Consider the following 6000-nt stretch of genomic DNA (forward strand, 5'->3'; position numbering starts at 1 on the left):
TGCTAGAGAGTCCAGTGTGAGGCTGAGTGCATACAGAGGTCTGCTGGAAAGCAAAACTGACATAATGGTAGTGTTGCTCATAGTATTTATGATTTTGTATATATTTGAATATCTTTTCCAGATTCCTTTGCTTCAAGTGCTTTATTCATGTGAGTCCCATGCTTCACCCAATCCAGGAGGTTTCTGCCTGTCAGGTCCCCATCTCTGTCATTCCTCATTACAACAGTCACCTATGAGAATAGGTAGAGAAACAAAAGGCCAGATGCACAGCTGCACAGATGAGTGAAGCACACTGCAACAAAGGAGAGCAACTCTCTTTGGACATAACTAACATGTGTGAACTTGCTTGACTGTTTGTAATCCCATTTCTTATTGCCTGTTCTCACAGCTATGCTGAATTTAAAACATATAGTGTTTTCCAACTAAGTGTCCTCTTTGTCATAAGGCCTATTTAATCTCTATGTTGAGGCATTAAGAATGGGGATTCTGGGAGAAGGGATGAAGGGGAAGGAGTGAGGGTTATGGCAGAGAACTTCAAGCTGACTTCCTTTCTCAGTTCCACCAGAAATTTTCCTGCTCAGTGTTGGATATGCCACTTCACCAACATGTGCCTCAATTGGGAAATCTGTCAAATAATGAAACCTGACGTCCCACACTATCAGGTCTTGATGAGTGTCTTGATGCATATTTGAGAGTTTCTGAGATCCCACTTAGGCTAGCACCATAGACAAGCTTTTAACTAACCAGGCTGAAAAGGAAGCAAAGGCTCTGAGGCCTGGAAACATCAGTCTGAGGATTCATGCCTGGCAAAGAGTGTCAGTGCTATTGCCAAGCCTATCCTGCTGAACTTTCTGTAAGGTGACCCTTGTTTCTACACAACAGCAAACATCCCATGAGGTGTGAAAGATGACTGCTATTTACCTGCACCAGACTTCCACTGCAAACCAAAGTACTCACAAACTAAAATTTTAGAGAAGCCGTGGGATAATGCAAGGAGTGAGTTCAAGGGAAAATTCCAGTTTCCTGTACTATTCTCAATCACTCTAGCAGACATTGTAGATCCAGTGGCTTTATAGCTGGATAGTTATGTTGCACTGAAAGGCTGAGCTTCCTACCCAGTATCTATAACCTAGAATTTCATTCATGGCAGAGAATCACTGGGCACTACCTTCCTACCTTGTGCATTGGAAAGCTGAGATAAGAATGAGGTGCCCAGACAGAAGATAAATTTGCTGACCAGGGACCCCTCGGCTCCATAAGGGGATGGGATTGGATTGGCATGCAGTCAGTCTTTATAACTCCATGGTGCAGGCCTTTCTGGCTCTCTTACTTCTAGAAGCACAAGTCTGGATTACACAGCCAGTCCTCTGGCTCAAGAGCTCTACTGCCAGTCCTGAGCTGTTGGCCCAGCAGAGGACCTGCGCAGGGGAGTCACAGAGTCAGAGCACACCCCTCCTGCAGAGCCAGGGTCACCACCTGCCTATGATATGATCCAGGAGCTCTTGCTCCACTCAGCTCCTACTATGTATTTTGTGACTCCATCTTGTGAAGATTTTTGATAGGAAGCTTTCTGAGCCAGGGATGTTGGCTGTCTGCTCCATATCTATGCTTTTGTGACAGTGATGGACCCCACTTTTCAAGCTGTACAGAAAGTGATAGATAGCTCCAGGAAACTCTCTTATCTGAGGCTTTTTGAACTGTTTTATGAAATTTCTGCCCTCCAGTCTATCTGTCCATTGCCTTCGTGGGTTACCTAAGGTGTGTCTCAGTGAGGTGTCTCAGGCCTCCTCCCAAAGCTTTGGTAAGATAAAAGCAGACCTGAATATGCAATGCTCCCCACAATGGTTAATAAGCTGGGGATGCTGTGCCTTGTCTTCTTGCACCTCCAGTTATGTATTTCTGTATGCTGTGGATCACTCTTCCCCTCCTTCCTCTCTATCTCCTTTTCTTTTCATCCCTTCCTTGAGGGATAAATACATAACTCCCCATTTTTAGGGGTTATACAATGCAGAGAACAACACCCACACACACAGTGTTCCCTGGTCCATGCTGGAGACCTCTCACTGCTCCTATAGTCCCTTGATTCTGACCATCCAGAAGCACCCACAGCTTGTTCTGAGTCAGCTTCCTGTACCATCATGCGCATGCAAATTAAACAATTTTTTCTGTACAGCCCATCGAGAATAACATGAGTGCTTATTTTCTGAGCCATGCTATAGCTGTCTTCTTGGTAAAGCACAGACAGTTAAAAAACCCAATCATGCTTGCTTTAAATGACTACTGAAGGAATGCCTAATGGATAAATTGGGCATATCTTGGCTGTGAAGATGTCGCCTTTCAACAACATCCCATAATGAACGCTTTGGGAGTGATGACCTGATATGGTGGTAATGTGAACAGCTTCTCTCAGTTACACATTTTATGACAGGATCTGAAGAGTGACGGATTAAGAATATATTAGGTATCAAATGCTTTTCGGATGAGTTTCTTAATACAATAAAATTTGAAGGCAAGCTGGTAGAGTGCTGTGTAATCTACAGCTATTTATGAAACAGTGAACAAACCTAAAAGGCTGCATTTCTTGAATGTGATTTGGTATTTTTCTAGCAGAGTTACAAAACAGAAAAGATTTGCATTTGGATCATTGTTTTGAAGACTTGTTGCTTACCTAAATCTTGAGCCAAACAGTTTCTGGCATGGAAGTTGGGTGGGAGAAAATTCTCCTGCACCCTGTTTGCACCCCCTGTGCCCTGCGCTGGAGATGAGGTGTTGGTGAGAGTTGCCAAGAAAATGAGTGGCAGCATTTGGGGATAGAGAGGCAGAAACCTACGCCAGGACACCTGGGAGGTGCTCTGATCCAGCACATGCACCTCCCTGGCAGGGTGAACAAACATATCAGGAACAGACTCATGCCTTGTCTTTCCCTCGTCTTCTTCATTCCTCCAAAACCCAAGTTTTGTCTTACATGCACAACCAAGCCCTAGAAAAGTTTGCTCTGATACCCTAATTCTTAATGTTGTTTTTTTCTCTAGGAAAGGAGGGCAAACACAATACAGCATGAAGGAGACTACAGCATAAGTGGGGTAGAAGCTTGGGTAAGGAAGATTAATGCTGGAGAGCTGTCTAGGAAGGGGCCAGCATAAATCCTCAGAAAATTAAGCATATGCAAGGAGTAGCAGACAGTGACTATGGGAAAACCTGTCAGAACAAAGTAGCAGTCTTCCACTCTCTCCTACCTACAGACACAGCCAAAGGCACAAGAATGGGGCTGGGGGTTGTTCATAAATAGTCTGGCTGCTGTTTGTCAGAGGCAACAGTTGAAATGTCCGTGCACAATTGCTACTTTAGCATGTGCTAAAAATGACAATGGCGTCCAGTGGCAATGGCCCCGCTGAGAACTGTCGTTCCAAGTCACAGTCATAAAACTACTGGTGGGTGGTCTTCATCTCCGTTTGTCCTCATTATCATTTCATTGTGTTTCTGTGGCCCACTGCACCATGGCACTCCCTGCATTTTAAAGCATTTCATTGATGGGGCAGTTTGACATTCATATTTATATGTCCTTGTTGTATTGCAGTGGTTTCTTCTATTCTTGGGGTCCAAGCCTTTTGTGAAATGGTGCGAGGAAGATGTGTATTCAAATCTTGGACCAATGAATTGGGTATTGTCAGGAAATAACAGAAAGTATTGAGGATTTAAACATCCTGGACCTTATCCTGCTTCTGAGGACCTAACAGAAAGGTTTTTCTTGCCAGGGGCTGAAAGCAGGGTTGTGGAAGAGGTCAGATGGGCGGCACATACCTGGTTTGGGGTTCAAGAGCAAACTCCCTGGGTTACAATGTTAACAGGAGGCAGTCTGCCCTCCCTTCTCCTCTGCCAGAAGTGCAGAACAAAGCTCCTATTGACTCCAAACCCAGAAAGTCCAAACCCTAATAATATCGCTTTTATTTCCTAATTCTTGTTTAATATGCAAGACAAAAGCTAAGCAAAGCCTATATGCTGTTCTGTGACTGGGCAAAGCTTGAGCTGTAAAAGCAAAATGCTTGCCAAACCTGTGAAAAACAAAAACAAGAGACAGCTTACACAGTAGAAAAGGGGAAAAGAAAACAACAAAAAACCCAAACAAACTAGTGAAACCTTAAGATTTACTTCAATTGTTTTACTTGTGCTCTTGGCTGGTGGCTCCTCTGCTTCAGGAACTGGGGCCAGAGCAGAGGATTTGTGCCCTGCCTCCCTCCCTTCCTCAGGCAGGATGGCCAGGGGCACAGCAGAGCCCTGACACATGCTGGGCTGCCTTGCCCTAGCTGGAGAGCAGGGTAAAGTGGGGAGGGCGTAGAAGGCACGCAGGGCTTCTGCCATTTTGCAGGGCCGGCGTGTGCATGGCTGGCTTGCTGTGCAGCACATACCCCGTTCTGCCTACATCGGGCTGCACTACACGGCTCTCCCCACTTTCCAAGCTTTGCTTGTTCCAGGCACATAAAGGAGCAGCTGCTGCTCATGTGTGCATGCCTTGTTGCCCAGTGAGGAGCTGAGGATGTTTCTTGTCAAATGGCAAGAGCCTTAAGTTTGCAAGTGAAATGCCACGGAAGGGAAATGAATAAGATAGGCTATAAATGTAAGGAGGGGGTTAAATGCTCTGTAGATGTCTTCAAAGCATGGCGAAGCATGGCTTGCAAGCCAAACTAAAGAAAGAATAAAATACCTGACATGGGTTTTCTGCAAACCTTCCCAAACAAAAAACTGTCTGTGGACAAGAAATCAAGGGGATAGACCAATTTTCTCCAGAAGTTCCTCTTCCTGGAGTGTATTTTTTATACCTGGCCACTTTCTCACACCATTAGCAAGAATGCCAGAATGTTAGAGGAGTCCTCTTAGCCCTACAGGATCACAATTTCCTTTGTTAGCTAGACAATAGGAACATGCAAGAAAGAAGTGTGCAGGCATCTCACATTGCTCTTCCAACATGGCTCAGTTCTGATCTGCAAGCTTTCAAAGCAGGATTCATCCCCTGTGCTCATTCAGCCCTTGGCCTCAGCTACTGGTGCCAAAAATGAAAGCAATGAGAGCCAAGTGGGATGACAGCTTTTGTACTGTGCTCTTTGGCCCACTAGAAACTGGACAGTGAGACAGCAATAAAGATGCCTTGCTCAACTGCTGTGCCTGGATCCACAGCAAGCCACCAGCAGCAATAACTGAATCCTCTACTTTTTTGCTTATATAGCAAAGAGCTGTGATGGGAAAGGTGGCTGTGGACACACATCTCTGTGGAGCATCTCTAATATGCTCTAAACTCAGGGCAGGACGTGCCTGCCTGACCCTCCTCTGTGAGACAGTGGTCATGCCCAGCAGAGCTAGCAATAGTAATACTATTGTTTAAATATTATTTGCCATGGTTGTAGCACTTTTGTTGGTGGATGATTGATGGACAAGCTGGAACTGCATTGAGCATATTCATTAAGTTTTTGGTACATTTTTACTTTTGGCTGTCAATGGTTTAGACTCATGAGCTTCATCCTGTGCCTTATTTATGAGCTGTTTGGGTTGACAGTCTCCTATTTGCTACTCACCCCTCATTGAGCTGATCATCTAAAACACACAGTACCTTGTCTGTTTCTCTCTGGGTAGGTAAAACTTGTCAAAGAGAACAGTAAACAAGGAAATACCACAAACTCATAAACATTTGTGGGTTTTATGTCAATAAGAACATTACAAAGAGCAACCAACCACTCCGGCAATAGTCAACGCTAACTTCCTTAAGGGAACCACCAGAAAACACAGCAAGAAATAAGAATTCAAATAGCATTTAAGCAAATATTCACCAGTCCTGTTTTTCAGCACTTAACCTGCTCTGTTATTTGGACCCTCTGTCTTTGGTCATGTTGGAGTCTTTCTTGGAGATAATATTAGCTTGTATTTTTAATGCTTGTGGGTGATTTCCTTAAGAATTCTATTATTACTCATGCAGAAGAGGGGAGAGGTTCCCATTAAGGAGAGTAACTG

This window comes from Agelaius tricolor, unplaced genomic scaffold (assembly GCF_023055355.1).
Source record: "Agelaius tricolor isolate 1412-34295 unplaced genomic scaffold, bAgeTri1.0.p SCAF_1, whole genome shotgun sequence".
NCBI lineage: Eukaryota > Metazoa > Chordata > Aves > Passeriformes > Icteridae > Agelaius > Agelaius tricolor.